Here is a 20,918-nt window from a genome sequence, read left to right as displayed (position 1 = left end):
TTTGACAGATTAAAGACCAACAGCAGACAGGAGCATTTAGCACCATGTTAGGGTTTAAGGGGAGTAGAGGAGGAGTAGAGGAGGAGTAGAGGAGGCAGTAGAGGACGGAGCAGAGGAGGAGTAGGATGATGGTGGTGACAGGGACATAAGGGTCCAGAGGCCGTCTGTTCATGAGTCTGAGCCACAGACCAAACGTCCAAATATGGACTCATTTAAGATCATCGATCAGACTGAAGTAAATGAAACAGGTTTAATACGACGGACATGAAGCTGAAAACACTGAAACCTCTGTTAGTGTTTTCCAGCAGTACCTTCAGCTGTACCAGTAGTACTCGTAGCTACCAGTACTTCATACCAGTACACATGAACAGAATGAACAAGGATTCATTCAAGGACTATTTAATAATGAAGCTGGAGCTGATTTTAAAAAAAAATCGGACCAGTGTCCCTGTATCTTAGCGGCCAAATTCAAACTTTGGGAAATGTATCCCGAGTCCATTTATTCTCCCCCAGTTCTGTGTATTATTCTATTACAGAAATAGTCTATGTTTGGTCATATTCCAATCAGATCTGTTAAAAATTCAAATTCACACTGATATCATTGATACTGATTTATTGGATCCATCCACTTCCTATCTGTTATAAACGGGGACCTTTTTGAAGTCTGCACCAAATCCAGAAATCAGATTCCCGGATCCAACTAATTTCAATACCTTGTGTGACATCATCATACAGAAGCTGTAGACCAAGTCTGAAGTCATATCGGAATTGGAGTTTCGGAGAAGATGGCACGATTGAAATTTTTGTAACGAACGAACAGACGACCGTACAGACGCTAGCATGATGGACTAGTAGCTTACAGCCTGTCTGCCCGGGTAAGCCTAAAACCAAAACACGGAACCTGAACAGATGAACCATCATCTGATCGTAGTCGTTAGTTACTGGTTATTATTTCATCAAACTGTCTTCGATGTGGAATTTGTAAAAGTTAATTTTTAGTTGGATGTTCGTTAGTTTTTTTCGAACCAAATCAAACAGTTCTTATATAATTTTCTCTACGCTGTTGATAAAACCTATTTGTGCCATTTGGGATTAGTTTTAATGCATGAGTACTGAACATTTAGTGTAGTTTAGTGTTTGTTGGATCTGATGGTGGTTGATTGTTGCTCAGTGTTGGTGTGGTTGGTTCAGTGGCGGCTGTTTGTCTGTCAGACAGTTGAAGCTCGTTGTGTTACATCACAAACATTGTCAAATTATTTCAACATAAATTCGTCCTCCGTTCCTTTTAAGAAAATGCTCAGTGACCTTATCGTACCAAGTAAACAAGAAAACGTTGGACTTCTGGTTAAATCTACCCCAGTTAGTCAGTGGTGTGTTTCTTCCAGGTCAGTAAATGAACAGTTCATTTGGTTTTCTGTGATTTCACAGCAGAATGGTGACGGTATTAAACTGTAGGAGCAGATCTGAAAACAGCTGTCAATCAAACCGCATTCAGCCTTTGGACCCGTCCTCCAAGCAGCACGTGGAAGCTCGGCGTCCGGCCCGGCCGAGCTCCGCCCACCGCTCCGAAGTGAACAACATCCAGTCCACTGATCTGGGATCAAACTGATTCTGAACCAACTGGTCTGAGAGATGAACGTGTTCCAACACATTTGGAGTCAATGAAATGAAAACAACATGAACAGATTTGAGCATTTATGGAGTCATTTTTAGGGGCAGATGATGCTGCGTTCCAGTTCCACCTGTAACTGCTGTTCTTCCATCCCTCTACGGTGTAAATGCACTGGAATGGTTCAGTCAAACCTGGGACTTCCACCCTGAACCTCGTACTAGATCCATGTTCTCCTAGTTCCGAGTTCTGACGTCATGTAGCAATGGCGCCCCCCATGGATGAGGTGTTATGCAGATTGTTTATTAAAACTAGGTATTGCGCTGATATTATTTATCTGCAAAGGTTCTGCGAATCAGCAGCTGCTCTAGTGTTAGCTAGTTTTCAGTCCAAGGAGTGACAGAATAAATTCAAACCAAATCTGAATCCAAATATACAAAGAACATCAGAGGTAGAACAGCTTCTGTCCTTCTGCACCGTTTTTCCTGTTTTCTCCAAATAAACAAAGAACAAACACCTCTGGGATAGAAATGACTATAAATTGAACATAACGTACGGTCCACCATGGTGGTTTGTTTACATCTAACTTCCACAATTCCTTGCGCTCAGGCAGTTTGGTGTGACTTGCCTGGAACGTTACAAGTTGTGAGTCGTGGTTTGAAGTCGTGACTTACGGTCTCAAAAAAACGGCCCTGGAACGCAGCATGAGCTTCCACTGCAGTCCGTGTAGAAATCACCTCTGATGGACATGTGTGAGGACCTCAGAGGGACCAGGTCCTCTGTCCTCTGATGGTTGGTGTTGGTTCTGGTGCCGGTGTTGTTCGTTCTGCACAGGCCCCCCCCCCCCCCCCCCAGCAGGTCCGGTCCAGTCAGCCCAGGATAAAATAACCGTCCGACCTCCCTCAGAGGGGATTACACTTCATCAATGACCAGGCAGCAGCACAGGAGCCGGCGCCTGCTTGGAAAGCCGGACCAGCATGCCTGCGGTTGTATCCTGAGGGGGGGGTACAGTACTCAGAGTGGGGGGATTGGGGAGGGTGGGGGGGGGGGGGGGGGGGGGTTTCAGATTATCCACTGATTCGAAGGCCTGCTGGTTTGGAAGTGGCCTTTACAGACACATGTGGTCTAGTGTCGGAATATGTGGGGTGGGTCCTGGGGTCAGAGGGGGATCAGTATTCACCTGGTACATGGTCCTAGAACCAGAACCAGCTGCTGACCTCTGACCTCTGACCTTTGGGCCCTTGTAAAATCTTAGTAGGTTAAAGGTGGGGTAGGAGATCCTGGAAAACCAGTTGGAGTCAGCTACATTTGGAAAATACACATTTCAAAAGTCCAGTGCAGATTTCTGCTGTAATTCAATTCTTCGAAGAAAAGATCATTAAGAAAAAAAAAAAAGGAAACAAAAAAACATTGCCTTTTTAACAGTATCATGATATATCGTGATATTGTATCGTGATCCTAGTACTGGGGTTTGTATCGTATCACCAGATTCTTGCCGTTACACAGCCCTAATATTGACCTTTTTCACTACAAACCAAACAGGAAAAGCTCGTCTGTTTCAACCATATTAACCTGAGTTTCAGTGAAACATGGGCTGGTTTTTGTCGACACTGACCGTGCGTCTGTCCATGGGTGTCCTTACCGGTCCATGACCTTCAGATCCTCACCTGTCCCACCTGGACTTCACTGGACGCAGCTTTAATTCTTTTCCCTCTTTTCAGCTTTAATGTGCAGTGTGGATTTAAGAGGATGGAGTGGAACCTCATTTTAGTGGATCATCAGAAGGAAATCACAGCTGTTGTTTCTGTCTCTGAAACAGTGGTTTTCAAACCTTGGGGTCGTGGACCCCACCTGGGGTCGCCTGGAATTCAAATGGGGTCGCCTGAAATTTCTAGTAATTGATAAAAACAGAAATAAAAAGTTACTTATAAAAAATACATGGTGAGTTGAGAGAGACCATCACATACATAACAGACGTAGGGATGGAACCATATGAACTTTCATATCACAGTTACTGTGACTAAAATTATCATGGTTATCGTTATTACCACGGTATTATTGTTTCCTCCACCAGGAGGTGTTGTGATCACTTTGCTTTGTTTGTTTGTTTGTTTTCATCTTCAGTGTAAAACTCTTCCACCCATCTTTCCCAGATCTTCCCCACAGATAGGCCTAGGCCCTGGGACCAACCCAGTCCATTTTGGTCCCAGTAGGACAAGTTCAAGGTCACAGCAAGGTCACAACATCTACAGTTTTCCATCTGTCATCATTGAGACATTTTCCAAAATTCATCCAAAATTCCAAACGACTCCGATTCTCCTCCAGTTGGATCCACCTGTAGCTTAGAACAACCTCTTGTATGTGGAACTAAATTGTCCACATCCACTGTGGAATGTGGACTCTGTGGACATTTACACTGAACACTGAAAATCCCATTTACCACACATTTAAATTTAGAACTCAACTAATACTGATGTGAATTGAATCTAATTGGACAGACACATGACTGGGACCAGATTCAACTGTTTCTGTGTATGGAACAACCTGGAAACTGTTGGATTTACACAGACAGAGTGGATCCACACATGCACAGCGTTCAGGGTGAAGGAGGAGTTCTGAGTTCTGAACACTGGTTGAAATTGTGCTCAAAATGTTCAAAAACTATTGATACACCACTGAAATAATTTAGCCAAGTTGTATTTTGAAACATAAAAAAAAAAAAAAAAAACAAATAAAATAATAGTCCCAATGTCCCTTCTGTTGCAGAAACATTCCAATATTAACCCTTAGTGGTCTGAGTCTATTCTGTCTGTTTTTCAGTCCTTTTGATTTTGCCTTTATACTATAGAAACACATGTTTACTATACCCATGTTTGGATCTGTTTTTTCAGCACAACTTCATCTATCATCTGTCTATTATTTTTCACTTTAACCTACTATAAAAACACAAAAATAATAAAATCTGATTTGAAAAATTTATATAATTAATTGTATAAATAACACACAGATGCTTAACGAACCTTTTCACAGACTTTAAAAGTGAATATTGGTTCCAAATATTAGGAATATAAAATCAAAATTGTAATAAATTAAAACTATACTCAAATATTTGACATAAAAGCAGATCTTTACATGGGGTTTTTTTCCCCTGAAAATGCGGTAATCAAACACGGTTATCATGAGAATTAGAATTTAAACGGTAATACTAACCGTCTGCAATTTTACTGCGGTTTATCGATATACCAGTAATCGTTACATCCCTAAAGACATGACAAACTGTGGTTGTGAAACTGCAGCACTGTGGTTCTGTTTCACTGTGGTTCTGTTTCTGTGTCAAATGTTCACTGTGGTCAGTTTCAGATGCTGCAGCTCTTTCATAATTCATAGTTTCAGTTCTTGTTTGTTCAGTATTAATTGTCCTCCTTGTAAATCCCAGCTGGACTGACTGGACAGATCCTGACCTTTGCAGTAATCTACACCTGGATTTACTGCCTTAAGAGGCAGACGATTGTGTTTGAGTGTTTCTTCGAACATTCAGCCAAATGCATCACATTTACATATGATAAAGGGTTAGGGTTAGGGTTAGGCAGACCCTGACCCCTGACCCCTGACCCTGAGCAGATGATGTTCAGGCCTGAGTCTGGGTTGGATACAGGTGGACTGTTGTGAGGGTGGAGGCTGATGATGTGGTGCTTCTCCCCAGAGCTTCTCCTTGTGGTGTTTCCATCTCTTTGGCTGCTTCCTGTAGTCGCCTCCATAGAGCTTTTCTTTTCCCTGCCTCGCTTCCATTCTCGCCTGTCGCTCTTTATTTGCCATGCCCGACCTGACCTGACCTCTGTGGGGGTGGTGGTGGGGGACGTTGCAGAGCTGAAGGTCTGACGCCCACTGCTTCCATGTTTGCAGGTGTCACATACGCTGCAAAGGGCTACTTCGACGCTCTGGTGCGGATGGGCGAGATGGCCAGCGAAAGTCAAGGCTCTAAGGATCTTGGTGAGTCCTTGTAGCGGCTGTAGCGCCCTGGTGGGGGTGGAGGGGGGTTTGCACGAGTAGCCGGTGGTGGGATGTGCCCGGGTTGTGGAGCAGAAGCAGCTGATGACCCAACTGGACGTGCACAGACGTGGGCGTGTCTCCGCTGAACCCACAACGGGCTCTATTGGTTAAACTTCATTTCCCTCTGGTTTCTCCACGACCGAGGTAAATCACAGGTGTTCTCGCATTTCCACAGATGGTTGTAGATGTTGGAGGCTTTGACTGAGAGCTTGGAGGAGGCTCTCACCCAGCGTGTTGTCCAGGTTCAGTTGGATCAGCTCTGGTTCTGTTCACTACTGTCTCTGCTGTTAGAGGAAACCGCTGAGATCTGGAGGGTCCTTTGGATCTGATGCACATTTAGGAACATGTAGGACCCCTGTAGGACCCCTGTAGGACATCTGTAGGACATCTGTAGGACACCTGTAGGACATCTGTAGGACACCTGTAGGACCCCTGTAGGACATCTGTAGGACCCCTGTAGGACATCTGTAGGACCCTATAGGACATCTGTAGGACCCCTGTAGGACCCCTGTAGGACCCCTATAGGACATCTGTAGGACCCCTGTAGGACCCCTGTAGGACACCTGTAGGACCCCTGTAGGACCCCTGTAGGACACCTGTAGGACATCTGTAGGACCCCTATAGGACACCTGTAGGACCCCTGTAGGACACCTGTAGGACATCTGTAGGACATCTGTAGGACCCCTATAGGACACTGTAGGACCTGTAGGACACCTGTAGGACACCTGTAGGACACTGTAGGACATCTGCACATATCTGCCACATACAAACACCATGCATAGGCTTGGACTTATGCTGCTTTCCACTATGTGGTACCAGCTCGACTCAATTCGACTCGACTTGTCCTTTTGCGTTTCCATTACGAAAAAGAACCTGGAATCTGGTACCTGGTACTAATTTTTGGTATCACCTCTGCTGGAGGTTCCAGGACTGGGGACCAGATACTAAAAGGTGACGTGTAAACACTGCAGACCACTGATTGGTCAGAGTCGTCTGTGTGCCCGCCCTTTACAAAAACAGATGCGGAAGTTTACAGTAAATGTAGCGGTAGGTGAGTCCACATGATGACAGCCCAAAAAACTACACCATGGTTTGTCAAGGAGGTTCAGTCTTTGGTGGCTGACGTAAAATTCATCATGAGTTTGACGAGACAACAGGCAACGAGCGAGTTTATCAGCAACTCTGAGCAGACGACACGGAAGTAACGCGCCGCATCGTTTGATGTTTGTAGTCCATAGTATACTGTAATGGAACGGTCTCCAGGAATAAGACCTGGTACCAGAATCGAGCCAAGTTTAGTCGAGCATTAGTGCATTAGTAATAGCTGTTCTTGACTTTTGACCCCCCCCCCCCCCTACACGTCTGTTGAGGTCAAAAGAATCATGTAATGTTGAAATCGCCTTTCCTGTTGGCGCTAAGTCGGTTTGCGTCCACATGAGCGGTTTACCACCAACTACTGGACTGTAACTGCTGGCATTCTGGGTTGTGTAGTTGTCAGGAAGCTGTGTGTTGGACTGAACCTGCTGGCAACTGTTTTATCCAGTTAAATTGTTTAGTGCTCGATCTGTGTTTAAAGTCGCTCCCTCAGCGAGAAAAAACCACCTCTGAGGAAGTCGGTTTTGGAGTTTGAGATGTTCAACCAGGCAGATCTGTGGGACGTTTAAGGGTTTGTCAGATCTGTGTGGACGTTTAAGGGTTTGTCAGATCTGTGTGGACGGTTAAGGGTTTGTCAGATCTGTGTGGACGTTTAAGGGTTTGTCAGATCTGTGTGGACGTTTAAGGGTTTGTCAGATCTGTGTGGACGGTTAAGGGTTTGTCAGATCTGTGTGGACGTTTAAGGGTTTGTCAGATCTGTGTGGACGTTTAAGGGTTTGTCAGATCTGTGTGGACGTTTAAGGGTTTGTCAGATCTGTGTGGACGTTTAAGGGTTTGTCAGATCTGTGTGGACGTTTAAGGGTTTGTCAGATCTGTGTGGACGGTTAAGGGTTTGTCAGATCTGTGTGGACGTTTAAGGGTTTGTCAGATCGTGTGGACGTTTAAGGGTTTGTCAGATCTGTGTGGACGTTTAAGGGTTTGTCAGATCTGTGTGGACGGTTAAGGGTTTGTCAGATCTGTGTGGACGTTTAAGGGTTTGTCAGATCTGTGTGGACGTTTAAGGGTTTGTCAGATCTGTGTGGACGGTTAAGGGTTTGTCAGATCTGTGTGGACGGTTAAGGGTTTGTCAGATCTGTGTGGACGGTTAAGGGTTTGTCAGATCTGTGTGGACGGTTAAGGGTTTGTCAGATCTGTGTGGACGTTTAAGGGTTTGTCACGTTCTGTGCTTGGTGCAGACTTTGTCGTTTTAATCCCAGGTTAGTTTCTCCTCATCAAAAAACTTCGGAGGCTGTTTATGAAGGCAGGACAATATGGACATTTGACCGTATGTCCTAGATGGGCACTGGTTTCACGAGACTTTCCTCTGGGGGAGTTGAGTTGACTGGAATTTCCGGTGTCAGAACCAAATATTCAGACAACAGGCAACGAGCAAGTTTATCAGCAACTCTGAGCAGACGACACGGAAGTAACGCACCACGTCTCTATGACGACCAGGTACTGTAAAGGGGTAGTATCCTGTAATGGAAATGGTCTCCAGGAATAGGACCTGGTACCAGAGGGAGTCAAGCTGAGTCCAGTTGAACTGGTTCCACATAGTGGAAACGCAGCATTATATAAGTATGTTCCTGTTTGAATAAAGATCAGTCTCACTTGATCCAAAAAAAAATTTAATTAAATTAAGAAAAAAAACAAACGAAGTTAAAAATGAGGCAGATTAACATGTTGACATCATACTATATGTAGATGTTGACGATTATGATTGCAGAAAAATAAACGGGTCAAAACCCCCCAAAATGACATCATTAAATCACATGTGTAGATCTGGCATAGAGGATTGTGGGTAGGAATATGTGGAAAATGTGCTTTCATTGAGTAAAGTGTGCGACATCCTGGTGTTTCTGTCTGACGTGTGCTTGGACTTTACTGTCGTCTTCTGATACTTTTACCACACTGTCTATGTCGGAGTCACATGTGGCAGATTGTGATGTCACTCTCCCTTCGCGGCTTACGTCCGTTGGCGTCTGCACCCACTCTCAGATCCAGCAGTGGAGGCAGGGGTTCAGGGATCTCCACCGATAGAACATCTGCATTTATTATTCATGGGGAGACTCCACTGGGCTTCATTAGTTTTCCTTCCTGAACAGCTGAGCACTAATATTAGACAAAAGAAACTCATTAATGTCTTTTATTTACCTTTGAGGAGGTTTAATCCTGCACTAATGAGTCCTGCTGAATGTTCTGAAAACTGTACAACTTTTTCTCAACTCTTCATAAAAAACATAGACGATAAAAATACAAAGAAACGCCTGAAGCTGCTTACATTGTTAGGTAAGTGAATTTAAAAAAATCATCTTCGTAGTCCAACAGGGCGGCACCGTTTGGACTGGATTTGACTTATTTACCTGGAAAATGACCCTCTGAAGACCACAGACTACAACCCAGTATAATTCCTGTAGTAGTGGTGGTCATAGGGGCCCCAGGACACGAGGGCTGTAAGAAAATATCGGTTCTGCTATATATTGTGATATTTCATTTCATGACGCTGTATTGATATTTTTAGGTGTTTATTCAAATGCAGATATTGTAGAGGTTCATTTTGGTTTTTGGTTTTCTTTTTGTTTATATTTTATTCATTATTATTTCACACTCTTTTATTAAAGAATGTTGGTTCCTTTGTTTGGATTGAACTCAAATCCTGTTCTGATGTTAGTTTTGAACTAATAGAATCTGAACATTTGAACAGGATCTGAAACTGGAATGTCTGTAAAACAGAATTTCAGTTTGAACACCGTTTGAACATTTGGCGATAGAACATTAGATCCTGTTGGGATCAAATAAAAAGTGTTTAGTATTTGTGCAGATTTCTGCTGGAATTCAATTCTTCAAGGAAATTATCAGTTTTAAGAAAAGATAAAAACAAAAAATTGCCTTTTTAACAGTATCATGATATATCATGATATACTGAATCGTGATCCTAGTATTGTGATTTGTATCGTGTCGCCAGATTCTTGCCAATACACAGCCCTATCTGTGTATGACTGCATATTTCTATTTACCACGTGTAGCTGTGTTTCTGCAATTTTTCTAAATGTTCAGATCATTGGGTTTGGTCGTGAAGCTGGTCTTCGGTGAATTAACACGACTGGACTTTAACCTGGAAAAAAAAACAACACACACATAATCAGAGCTTTAAGATTAGCCTCAGCTAATGACGTTAAGATGTTGAAAGCTGAAGAGAAACAGAGGAATGAGCTGTAGATGAACTGAAATATGCATGAAGTGATGAAGTGGAGAAAAGCCCTGCATTCATTAGAGTTAACGAGTGACTCCGTTAAAGGACGGACGCTGTACACACACTTCAGACCATGGTATTTATAGATGAAAGGGTTCTGGAGTCACAACTTCAACTCAAACACAGGATTCATGACGTTAGCTGCTGTTGACGAGGACAAGAATCCAGTCAGAACAACTCAAGTCCCACCGCAGAATCCAAGATGGCCGCTCTGTATGGACAGCAGTGAACGCTGGAGGAAAACGAGCCCTTAATGAACATGTACGTGTCATTAAGTCAGAGACGTCTGTGAGGGAAACAGACGGAACACGGTCCGACGGAGCAGACGTTTAGATACAAAGACAGCAAACCGTTATCGGACACTTAGCAATAGAACTAAGACTGAGACTGGGTCAGGGTTTGGGCCAGGGTTAGGGTCTGGTCCTGGTTCTGTGTTATTATTATCTGTCACATATCAATGGAATTAATGTGAAGATGCAGAGACTGGGTCAGGGTTTAGGGTTAGGGTCTGGTTCCGGGTTAGGGTCTGGTTCTGTTGGGTTTCTGTAAACTGGCTTGAGAGTCTGGTTCCAACCGGCTCTGTATGTAAAGTGTCATGAGATAATTTTTGTTGTGCTTTGACGCGATATAAATAACATTTAATGATTGATTTTGATTTGGTTGTAGTTGTGGGTTCAGGCCTGTTTCTGTTTGTGGTTCTGGGTTCTCCCTTTTGTTCTCTAACTGCAGAAATGTCACAGACTCTTTTCTTTGTGGGTTTGAGTTTCTTCACGTGTCGGAGCAGGCGCTGTTCACAGTTAATGAGTCCAAAAACAGATCATTATCCACTCTGTGGCTGGGAAGAGTCTCCTCTGGTGTTGGGGTGGGGGGTGCTGAAGTGATGCTGCGTTCAGGGCCCTCCTCCTTCTCTATGTCTCCTCTGGTCTTAGAGGGGGGTTTTGGGGGGGGAGTGCTGAAGCGATGCTGCGTTCAGGCCCTCCTCCTCTGGTCTGCTGGATGTGCAGCTCAGGCAGCCCTGGGAGAACACGCCGACTCGGCACTCGTTTCTAAAAATAGATGAAACGCCTCGACCGAAGGAGGAGGAGGAGGACGCTCGACGCGCGGCCCAAAAAAGGCCGTCGGTGATGTCACCACGTCTTCTTCTTCCGTTGACTAAATATGGACAGAGCAGAGAAAGGAGAGAAAAGGAGACTCCTGCAGTTCCGCCTGTCGTCTGTGACCAAATGCAGGCTCATTGACATGGAAATGGAGGCAGAGGAGGGAAACATCCCATAATATGACTGAAGTCCAGTCCAGAGCAGAAGGACACTGAGACACAGATGAAAGACAGATGTGCATGGAGACAATAAAGGCTGTTCTATTCTATTCTGTTCTGTTCTGTTCTATTCTGTTGTATTCTATTCTATTCTATTCTATTGTATTCTGTTCTGTTCTGTTCTATTCTATTCTATTCTATTCTGTTGTATTCTATTCTATTCTATTCTATTCTGTTGTATTCTATTGTATTCTGTTCTGTTCTGTTCTATTCTATTCTGTTGTATTCTATTGTATTCTATTCTGTTCTGTTCTATTCTATTCTATTCTATTCTGTTGTATTCTATTGTATTCTATTCTGTTCTGTTCTGTTCTATTCTATTCTGTTGTATTCTATTGTATTCTATTGTATTCTGTTCTATTCTATTCTATTCTATTCTATTCTATTCTATTCTATTCTGTTGTATTCTATTGTATTCTATTCTGTTCTGTTCTGTTCTATTCTATTCTGTTGTATTCTATTGTATTCTATTGTATTCTATTCTATTCTATTCTATTCTATTCTGTTGTATTCTATTGTATTCTGTTCTGTTCTGTTCTATTCTATCTGTACTCAGTGGTCATATTTACTTCATGGTTCAGCTCAGTTTCCTGTTGGTTTTTCAGACATTAAACCATAGATGAATAGACTTTAATTCTAGACTTTATTAATAAACTTTCTTATATTTCTTCGTCTGTGGATCATCGGTTCTGTTCATGTTCGATTGAGAATCCACAAACGGAAAATGAAAACACAACAAACCAACACTACCCTTTCACATCTACGCGCAAAACAGAGGGGGAGGGGCCAAGGGGTGAAATGGGATTCAGCCTGTGTCCCCTGACCCTAACCCTAAACCCCCCCCCCAACCCTCCACAAGACTCTTCTGGTCCGGTCTGGTCCAGGTCTATGAGTCTGTTCTGTCTGAGGTTGATCCACTAACATGTGAAACCTTCAGCTGATGCAGGGTTAAACCGGCTCAGAGCAGAACCAGGGAACGAGTGTGAGAAAACAGCAGACTAATAAATCCTGATCAACACAGCGAGGCGGTGGTAGGGGTGGTGGCGGTGGTGGAGGTGGTGGAGGTGGTGGCGTCCTCGGTGACACCCAGCTGATGTTTATGCTGACTCACTCAGCGTCTGAATCCACTCTTTTTAATATTCGCTCTGTTTGCTTTCATCGAGTCTCACTTTGATGCAGAAGCGTCGACTTTGGCGCGACCCCGGTTCTTCTGAGCCGGGCTCGAGCCCAGATCTGAGTTCAGCTGCCATCTGTCCAGAACTGAGCCGGCCCACGCCCACAGAACCAACAGAACCTCAGAAAACAGCACGGAACATGTGGAGTCGGTTCCATTTTCACCCGGAGCGGCTGATTGGTCAGAATATCAGAGGTGGATCACATCTAATGGAGGAGGAGGTTCTACGGTCACAACCAGAACCTTCATGACAGTGGCTTTAAAGTCAGCGTCACATGAACCAGTTCAACCACACAAACAGAATGTATAGGTTTGGATTTTCTGACTTTAAGGTTCATTCATATATTTGTCTAAAGGGAGGTTTTCCTCGTCTGTTCTGTCAAAAATAAACGATGACTTAGATAACTGATGACGTACATGACCGACTGTGGAGATAACCGACAACGTAAACGACCGGTGATGTTGTAGATGACTGACGACGTAGATGAACAACTACACATAGACGACCGACTACGTAGAACACCGATGATGTTGTAGACAACCGGACGTCATAGATGACCGACGTAGATAACCGACTGCGTAGATGACTGACGTAGATAATGGACAACAAATAATGGTTGGTGTAGACAGTGGGTGGTGTTTGTGTTGTGTTGTTGTTTGTGTATGTGTAGTTGTTTGTGTGTTTGCGTCATGTTGTGTGTGTTGTTGTTTGTGTTGTCTGCTGTTTGTGTTGTTGTATTTGTGTTGTTGTTTGTGGTGTTGTGTTTATGTCATGTTGTTGTTTGTGTGTGTGTTGTTGTGTTTGCGTTGTTTGTGTTGTGTGTGTTGTTGTTTGTGTTTGTGTCGTTGTTTGTGTTGTGTTTATGTCATGTTGTTGTTTGTGTGTGTTGTTGCGTTTGCGTTGTGTTTGTGTCGTTGTTTGTGTTGTGTTTATGTCATGTTGTTGTTTGTGTGTGTTGTTGCGTTTGCGTTGTTGTTTGTGTTGTTGTTGTTGTTTGTATCATTTGTCTTGTGGTTTCGTTGCCTCCTCCGTCCTGTCGGGTTCAGTCCAGCTGCTTGTGTAACACCAGCCCAGGCCTGTTGCTACGGGCGACGTGCGATGCCAATCAGCTGCGATCTGAGACTAATTAGAGGCAGATAAAGACGGAGCTGTCAATCATGTGTCGGAGGAGAGGACGCCTCCTCCAGATGCAGATCTTCATGGTCCACGTGTTTGAGGGACTGGTGCAGATCTGTGGGCCGTCCTCGCAGCTGCTGTTCCAGCCCAGCTGATCATCTATTACTGAGGTGGAAAACACTGATGGGTCTGCGGTATGAGGCTGTGAGGTGCATTGCTGGGAACTGCGGTTCTTTAAAGCACCACCAACAGTATTCGTCCTAATGAGACTCCGCGTTCGTTCAACCCGGGGTCGTTACGAGGATGCCGGAGCGCCGACGTCAGAACCTTTGTCCAACAAAAGCAGCATTTGTTTAGACGATCAGCTTTACCCATAATCCTCAGGTGTGTGATCGGCGTAGATTATCCGTAAGCGGCTTAGACGTGGAGGTCCAGGCCCCGAGTTTTTGGGATTAGAGCGCAGGAACATCCAGCAGTTTGGGAAACGGTCCAAGTCCACGGAAACCGACGGGGACTGAGGCGCTGATGGGGGGGGGGGGGGGGGGGGGGGGGTCAAAGGGCGACCTGAGAGGGGGAGGCGGTCACTCCAAGGACGTGGGTGTGGCCTACAAACACGTTACAAAGTTCGAAAGTCCAAGTAAGAAGAAGACAGCAGCAGCGTGAAAACAGAAGTCATAAAAGCACCAAATAAAAATACAGAAGCACCAGGAGGTCAACAGAGGACAACCGCAGAATTATAGAACAACCAAGATGTCATCAGTGTCCGAGGAAATGAGTCAAATAAAGCTGTCGCCATGGTAACAGAAACCAGGCCGTCCTCAGTGTCTGTTGTGTCCAGAGCCTGACAGGACAAACCCAGGGCAAAAGGGTGCAAATGTACAGGTGAGGTTTACCAATACAAACAAATACACAAACGTGTCCCAGAAAGGACGGGTTCAGGTCCTCTACTGGTCATTTACTGGTCGTTTAATGATCGTTTAATGATCGTTTAATGATTGTTTAATGATCGTTTAATGATTGTTTAATGGCCATTTACTGGTTGTTTGCTGGTTGTTTACTGGTCATTTACCAGTCGTTTACTGGCCGTTTAATGGTCATTTACTGGTTGTTTACTGGTTGTTTAGCGGTTGTTTACTGGTCATTTACTGGTTGTTTACTGGCTGTTTACTGGTTGTTTGCTGGTGGTTTACTGGTGGTTTACTGGTTGTTTGCTGGTCCTTTACTAGTGTTTATGGTCGTTTACTGGACTTCCTATGACACTCCCGTGTGTTCATTGTGTTTTTTCCCCATAGTTCTGTGTGACATCTTTATTTCTGTTCATAGAAATAATGTCTTTATATTTGTACATTAACCAATAGAATTGTATGTTTACAGACTCTTCAGTGTAATCAATAAATATTGATATCAGTTAACAGACCAATCAGATCACAGCGCTGGCACCATGTGACTGATGTGGGAGCTCATGAAACTGTCCCTCCCCAGTGGAAATGTATTCATTACTATGTTTATGTGTATTAATGTGTATATTTATACATGTATGTATTCAGTCATCTATATATTTAAGTATTACTTATGCATTCATAGATATACCTGTATTCATTTATGTACGACTTTTATTGCATGTATTTATTTGTATATTATTGACAGATCTGACCAGGTGTACTATGTATATATATATATATATATATATAAATATATATATATATATATATATAGATATATATATTATATAATATATATATGCCTACGTGCAGTATATATAGAGGATAATGTAGATGTGTAGTACTTATAGAGTATATATGCATGTGTGCACTATATAGAGAGTATATAATGCCTGTGTGCAGTACATATAGAGTATATGCCTGTGTGCAGTATATAGAGTATATAATGCCTGTGTGCAGTACATATAGAGTATATAATGCCTGTGTGCAGTATATATAGAGTATAATGCCTGTGTGCAGTACATAGAGTATATAATGCCTGTGTGCAGTATATATAGAGTATAATGTAGATGTGTAGTCTATACAGAGTATAAATGCATATATGCAGTGTATATACAGTACGTATAGACTATATAATGTGGATGTGCAGTGTATATAGAGTATATAATGCATCTGTTTAGTGTATATATAGTTACTTTGTGGTATCTGTATAAGTATTCAGAGTAAACTCGTTGCTGTTATAGTTTGATTTCAGATCACTTTGTTAGATTTCAGGTGTTTTTTTTAATTTGTGGTGTTTGATCAGACTGTCACGTCCCACGCCAGTGACCAAACTGAGGGTCGACATGACTGGTTCTGTCTGACTGGTTCTGCTGACTGGTCCCGCCCCACTGGTTCCATCTGACTGGTTCTACCTGACTGGTTCTACCCCACTGGTTCTGTCTGACTGGTTCTGTCTGACTGGTTCTACCTGACTGGTTCTGTCTGACTGGTCCCGCCCCACTGGTTCTGTCTGACTGGTTCTGTCTGACTGGTTCTACCTGACTGGTTCCGTCTGACTGGTTCTACGTGACTGGTTCTGTCTGACTGGTCCCGCCCCACTGGTTCTGTCTGACTGGTTCTAGTTCTGTGTGTGTGTTCTCTGCTCACTCCAGCTCTCTCTCTGTTCCTTTTTTCTGCTGCATTCATATTCAGAGGAGGCAGCATGTAGGTATCTGACCAACAACCCCAACCCCACCAGTACCACCAGTACCACCAGTACCACCAGTACAACCTCTGTGGATGATGCATGACTCATGTTCCCTCCTCCTCCTGCTTTTGGCTGTTTGGACTGTTCTGTTCTGTTTGGACTGTTCTGTTCTGTTTGGACTCGTCTGTTCTGTTTGGACTCGTCCTTTCTGTTTGGACTGTTCTGTTTGTGGACTCGTCTGTTCTGTTTGGACTGTTCTGTTCTGTTTGGACTGTTCTGTTCTGTTTGGACTCGTCTGTTCTGTTTGGACTCGTCCTTTCTGTTTGGACTGTTCTGTTCTGTTTGGACTCGTCTGTTCTGTTTGGACTGTTCTGTTCTGTTTGGACTGTTCTGTTCTGTTTGGACTCGTCTGTTCTGTTTGGACTGTTCTGTTCTGTTTGGACTGTTCTGTTCTGTTTGGACTCGTCTGTTCTGTTTGGACTCGTCCTTTCTGTTTGGACTCGTCTGTTCTGTTTGGACTCGTCTGTTCTGTTTGGACTGTTCTGTTCTGTTTGGACTGTTCTGTTCTGTTTGGACTCGTCTGTTCTGTTTGGACTGTTCTGTTCTGTTTGGACTCGTCTGTTCTGTTTGGACTGTTCTGTTCTGTTTGGACTCGTCTGTTCTGTTTGGACTGTTCTGTTCTGTTTGGACTCGTCTGTTCTGTTTGGACTCGTCTGTTCTGTTCAAAACGTGTCTGAACGCACAAACGGCTCCTTTGTGTTGTGTTCAGGAGCTGTTTGAACCCTCTGTAAAATACAACGCTCTTCTATTTGACTCTAGTTTGGTTTCTTTTTGTTCTGGACTCATTCTGAACGCTTCATCCTTCAGTTGGTTTGTTTTCCACCGACGTCTCATTGTCCACTCGTCCACGCCGTCCACTCTGTCCAATTGTCCACTCTGTCCACTCGTCCCATGTCTTCTCATCTGTTCTGTGTGGCCTGCATGGTCCTGTTTTTTTCTGCACGATGTCTGTTTGGGGTCCCAGGTGGGTTCTGTTGGTTATGTGGTTCAGTGCCCGCTCCGCTCTGGTCCTTGTCTCGTCTCTGTAGGGGAGGTCCTCTTTCAGATGCAGAGGTCCACCTGGCAGCTCCAGAATCCAGCTGGAGGAGGATGGGTGGACAGGAGCTTCTGATGGGGAGTGGGGGTACAAGTAGAGAGGCAGCACACGGCTGGGGCTGGGATGGGCCTGCGGCCTGGCCTGGGCTGGGCCTGGGCCTGGGCCTGGGGGCCTGGGCCTGGGCCTGGCCTGGGGCCTGGGCCGGGGCCCTCAGGACCGGACCTGGGTGTTGCTCTGGGCATGGGCTTCTGGACCAGTCCTGGACATCTGGACCGGGCGTGTAACCCCTGTACAAGACCTGTCCATAACCAGACCACAGCAAGTGGTACACATTCGGGCGGCCTTGGAGGCCAGAACTGGTCCACCAAAGGTTCTAATGCGTTCAGTCTGAAGTTTGGAAAGTGTATAAAGTGATCCTCCAGTTCTTCAGTCAGGTGTCCTAGATGTTTTAGTTCAGGTTCCATATTAGACCAACTGGGATCTACAGGAAAATAATAGAAACCTACAAATAATGACTCCACATTTAAATCCAAATTCATTGTTAAAGTCTGTATCAGATCAGTATCTGCAAAACTAATCCTCAAAAAAATCAGATCGGAAGCAAAAAAAATCCAGATTGGGACATGACTAATGTTATCATTTATTCTGTTTTTTTAAATCATTTCATACCTGACACTGTTGTTTTTATACATATATAGAACACAATAGAAGACATGTAGGACAGAAAGTGTATAGAACCACAATCAAATAGTTTATAATAATCTCCTTAAATATTCCAGACTTTTTCTGTTTAAATTTCTGTTTTTTTTCCACCTTTTGTTCACTTTAATATTTTATTCCTACTTATGTTCCAGGTAAAGTTTGTCATCATTATCATTATTATTTCATTCAGCAATGTTAATGTGTACGATGACGCACTTTTACACCAAAGACCAGACTGCATTAAGTACTATTATTTATTTATTTATCTATTTATTTATTTATATTAGATGTAAACCTGCATTCTAGACATGACTGGATCAGATATATTTTTTATTTATTTAAATTAGAGGTAAACCTGTAGACATGACTGGATGAACAGGTGTTTCAGCAGATATTCCAGTTTCCGTCTGCAGCGTCAGTTTCAGTTTTTAACAGGAAATGAAGCGAACCCCGTCTCCATGGGAACGTCCCAGTGTTCTAACGGCCTTAAACTGTTCTCACATCACCAACGTTCTGCTGACGTTCCCAGATGTTCTGGTCTCCTACACAGACGGACGTGTGTGTTTGTGTGGTGTGTGTGTGTGTGTGTGGTTTGTGCTGAGTTTTGACCTTGGTGTTTTCATGTGCATTCACAGCTCAAGTCTTTCCACAACGAGCTTCTCACCGAGTTGGAGAAGAAGGTGGAGTTGGACGCCCGCTACCTGAATGTAAGCCCCCCCCCACAGGTTTAGGTGCACTACCAAACAGAACCACTGGGGAGTGCTGTAGCACACAGAAAATACGGAGACTGGAACAGAGTTCTTTAACCCTTTAAATCTGTTTGTATCATATGTGCTCCACCAGGTTCTCAGACCTTTATCTAAATCAACCAGATCAACACTTTCCTACGGTGGCCCAGAGGTGCAGCAGCCCAAAAATTATCCACTATATATTTTTGGAATAACTTTATTTTTAGCACACCGACCTCCACTTCTGGGGGGTTACTTGTTATGCATTAGCCACATTAGCTGAAGGCCTAAAAAATTTTTAGCCTATGCTTTTATTTTTTCTGGTGGCCCTATTTTAAAGCAAGAGACCTTTAGGGTAAACAGCGCCCCTTTAACTGAAAAGGCGGATGTTGTTTTTGTTTTTTTTCTTATAGTGGATAATTTTTTTAGGTCTGTTCCCTTTTTTTTTCTTAGAGTGGATAATTTTTTAGGCTGTTCTCTTTTTTTTTCTTAGAGTGATAATTTTTTTTGGGCTGTGTCACCTCTGGGCCACTGCACTTTCCTTATAAACCTGTTGTATCTGACCTGATATGTGTGTTTTCTGCCCCCTGGTGGAGGATCATGCTACTGCAGACCAGTGGAAGAAGCCGGCTAACGTTAAATCAGTGGTTTCCAACCTTTTTTTACTCCTGACCCCCATTTAATATCACAAATTTCTGGTGACCCCAGACATTCAAAATGGAGACATTTATTTTTGCAAAATTAATTAGTTTTTTATCAGTAATAGTTTGCTGTAGTATGCCCATTATTAAATTAGTTAGCCATAATGAACATTTGACAGGACCAAACAGAACCACAGCGCTTCAGTTTCACATGAGGGTGGACTGTCCACCGTCCTCTACGTCTTCAGCTCCGGTGCGGATGATGGTCCTCACCCGCTGACTCTGTCTTTCCTCCCACCCTCCCTCCCCCCTCCCTCCCCCTCCCTCCCCCCTTCAGGCTGCTCTGAAGAAGTACCAGATGGAGCACAAGAGCAAAGGGGAGAGTCTGGAGAAGTGCCAGGCCGAGCTGAAGAAGCTGCGCAGGAAGAGTCAAGGCAGCAAACACCCGTCCAAGTACGGAGACAAAGAGATGCAGGTCAGTGTGAAGACCAGCGTCCTCACCAGGCTGGGTTTAACCCCAGAAACCTACAGCTGTCAAACATGAGGCCTGTGGGACAAAACTGGCCCCTCCTAAGGGTCCGATCTGACCCGCGGCATGATTTGAAGGAGATCTGAACAGCCTGTGGTGTTGAACAGTGTCGGCTGTTCGTACTTTCAGACAGGGGAAGCTCATTGTCGGATTACATCAAAAAAATCGTCAAGTTATTTAAACATAAATTCATCCCTCCGTTCCTTTTTCAGAAAATGCTCCGTTTCCTTATCGTACACAGTCGGCGTCTTTTCCAGGGACTGGAGAGTTAGTTCAGTCTGACCTGTCCAACAGTCTGATTAATTTAACTATCAACAAACGATATTAAAACTGAACGAGAAATGATTCAATTATGGAACTGAAGCAAGAAAACATTGAAATTCTGTTAAATGTACCCAGTTAGTCCAGTGGTTGTGTTTTCTTTTAGGTCAGTAAATGAACAGTTCATTTGGTTTCTGTGATTCCACAGCAGAATGTGTGACGTATTAAACTGAACTGTGTCAGTGAAGGAGCAGATCTGAAAACAGCTGTCAATCAAACCGCATTCAGCCTTCGGACCTGTCCTCCGATCGGCACACGGAAGCTCGGCGTCCGGCCCGGCCGAGCTCCGCCCACAGCTCCGTTCGCCCCCGGAGACGCCGAGCGTCCGGGGTCGGGACGACAGGGTGTCATGTGTCCAGTGCTGGTCCAGTTTGTAGTGGTTTTAAAGCAGTTCCACTCAGTCCCATTGAAGTGCATGGACGCTGAGCGTCTACGGACAAATGCACTGAGCAGAGATGGAGGAGAAAACACAGACACGGGAATGGAGGAGAAGTGAACAACATCCAGTCCACTGATCTGGGATCAGACTGATGCTGAACCAACTGGTCTGAGAGATGAACGTGTTCCAACACATTTAGAGTCAATGAAATGAAAACAACTGAACAGATTTGAGCATTT

General features: G+C 44.0%; 1 pseudogene; it reads left to right on the top strand.

Moving 5' to 3' along the window:
• The window catches only part of LOC115410120 (brain-specific angiogenesis inhibitor 1-associated protein 2-like), a 69,241-nt pseudogene that overhangs the window by 17,535 nt on the left and 30,788 nt on the right, over positions 1-20,918 (top strand).

This window comes from Sphaeramia orbicularis, chromosome 19 (assembly GCF_902148855.1).
Source record: "Sphaeramia orbicularis chromosome 19, fSphaOr1.1, whole genome shotgun sequence".
Classification (NCBI taxonomy): Eukaryota; Metazoa; Chordata; class Actinopteri; order Kurtiformes; family Apogonidae; genus Sphaeramia; species Sphaeramia orbicularis.
Note: the sequence above shows the minus strand (reverse complement) of the source record. Positions and strands in the feature narration are given on the sequence as shown.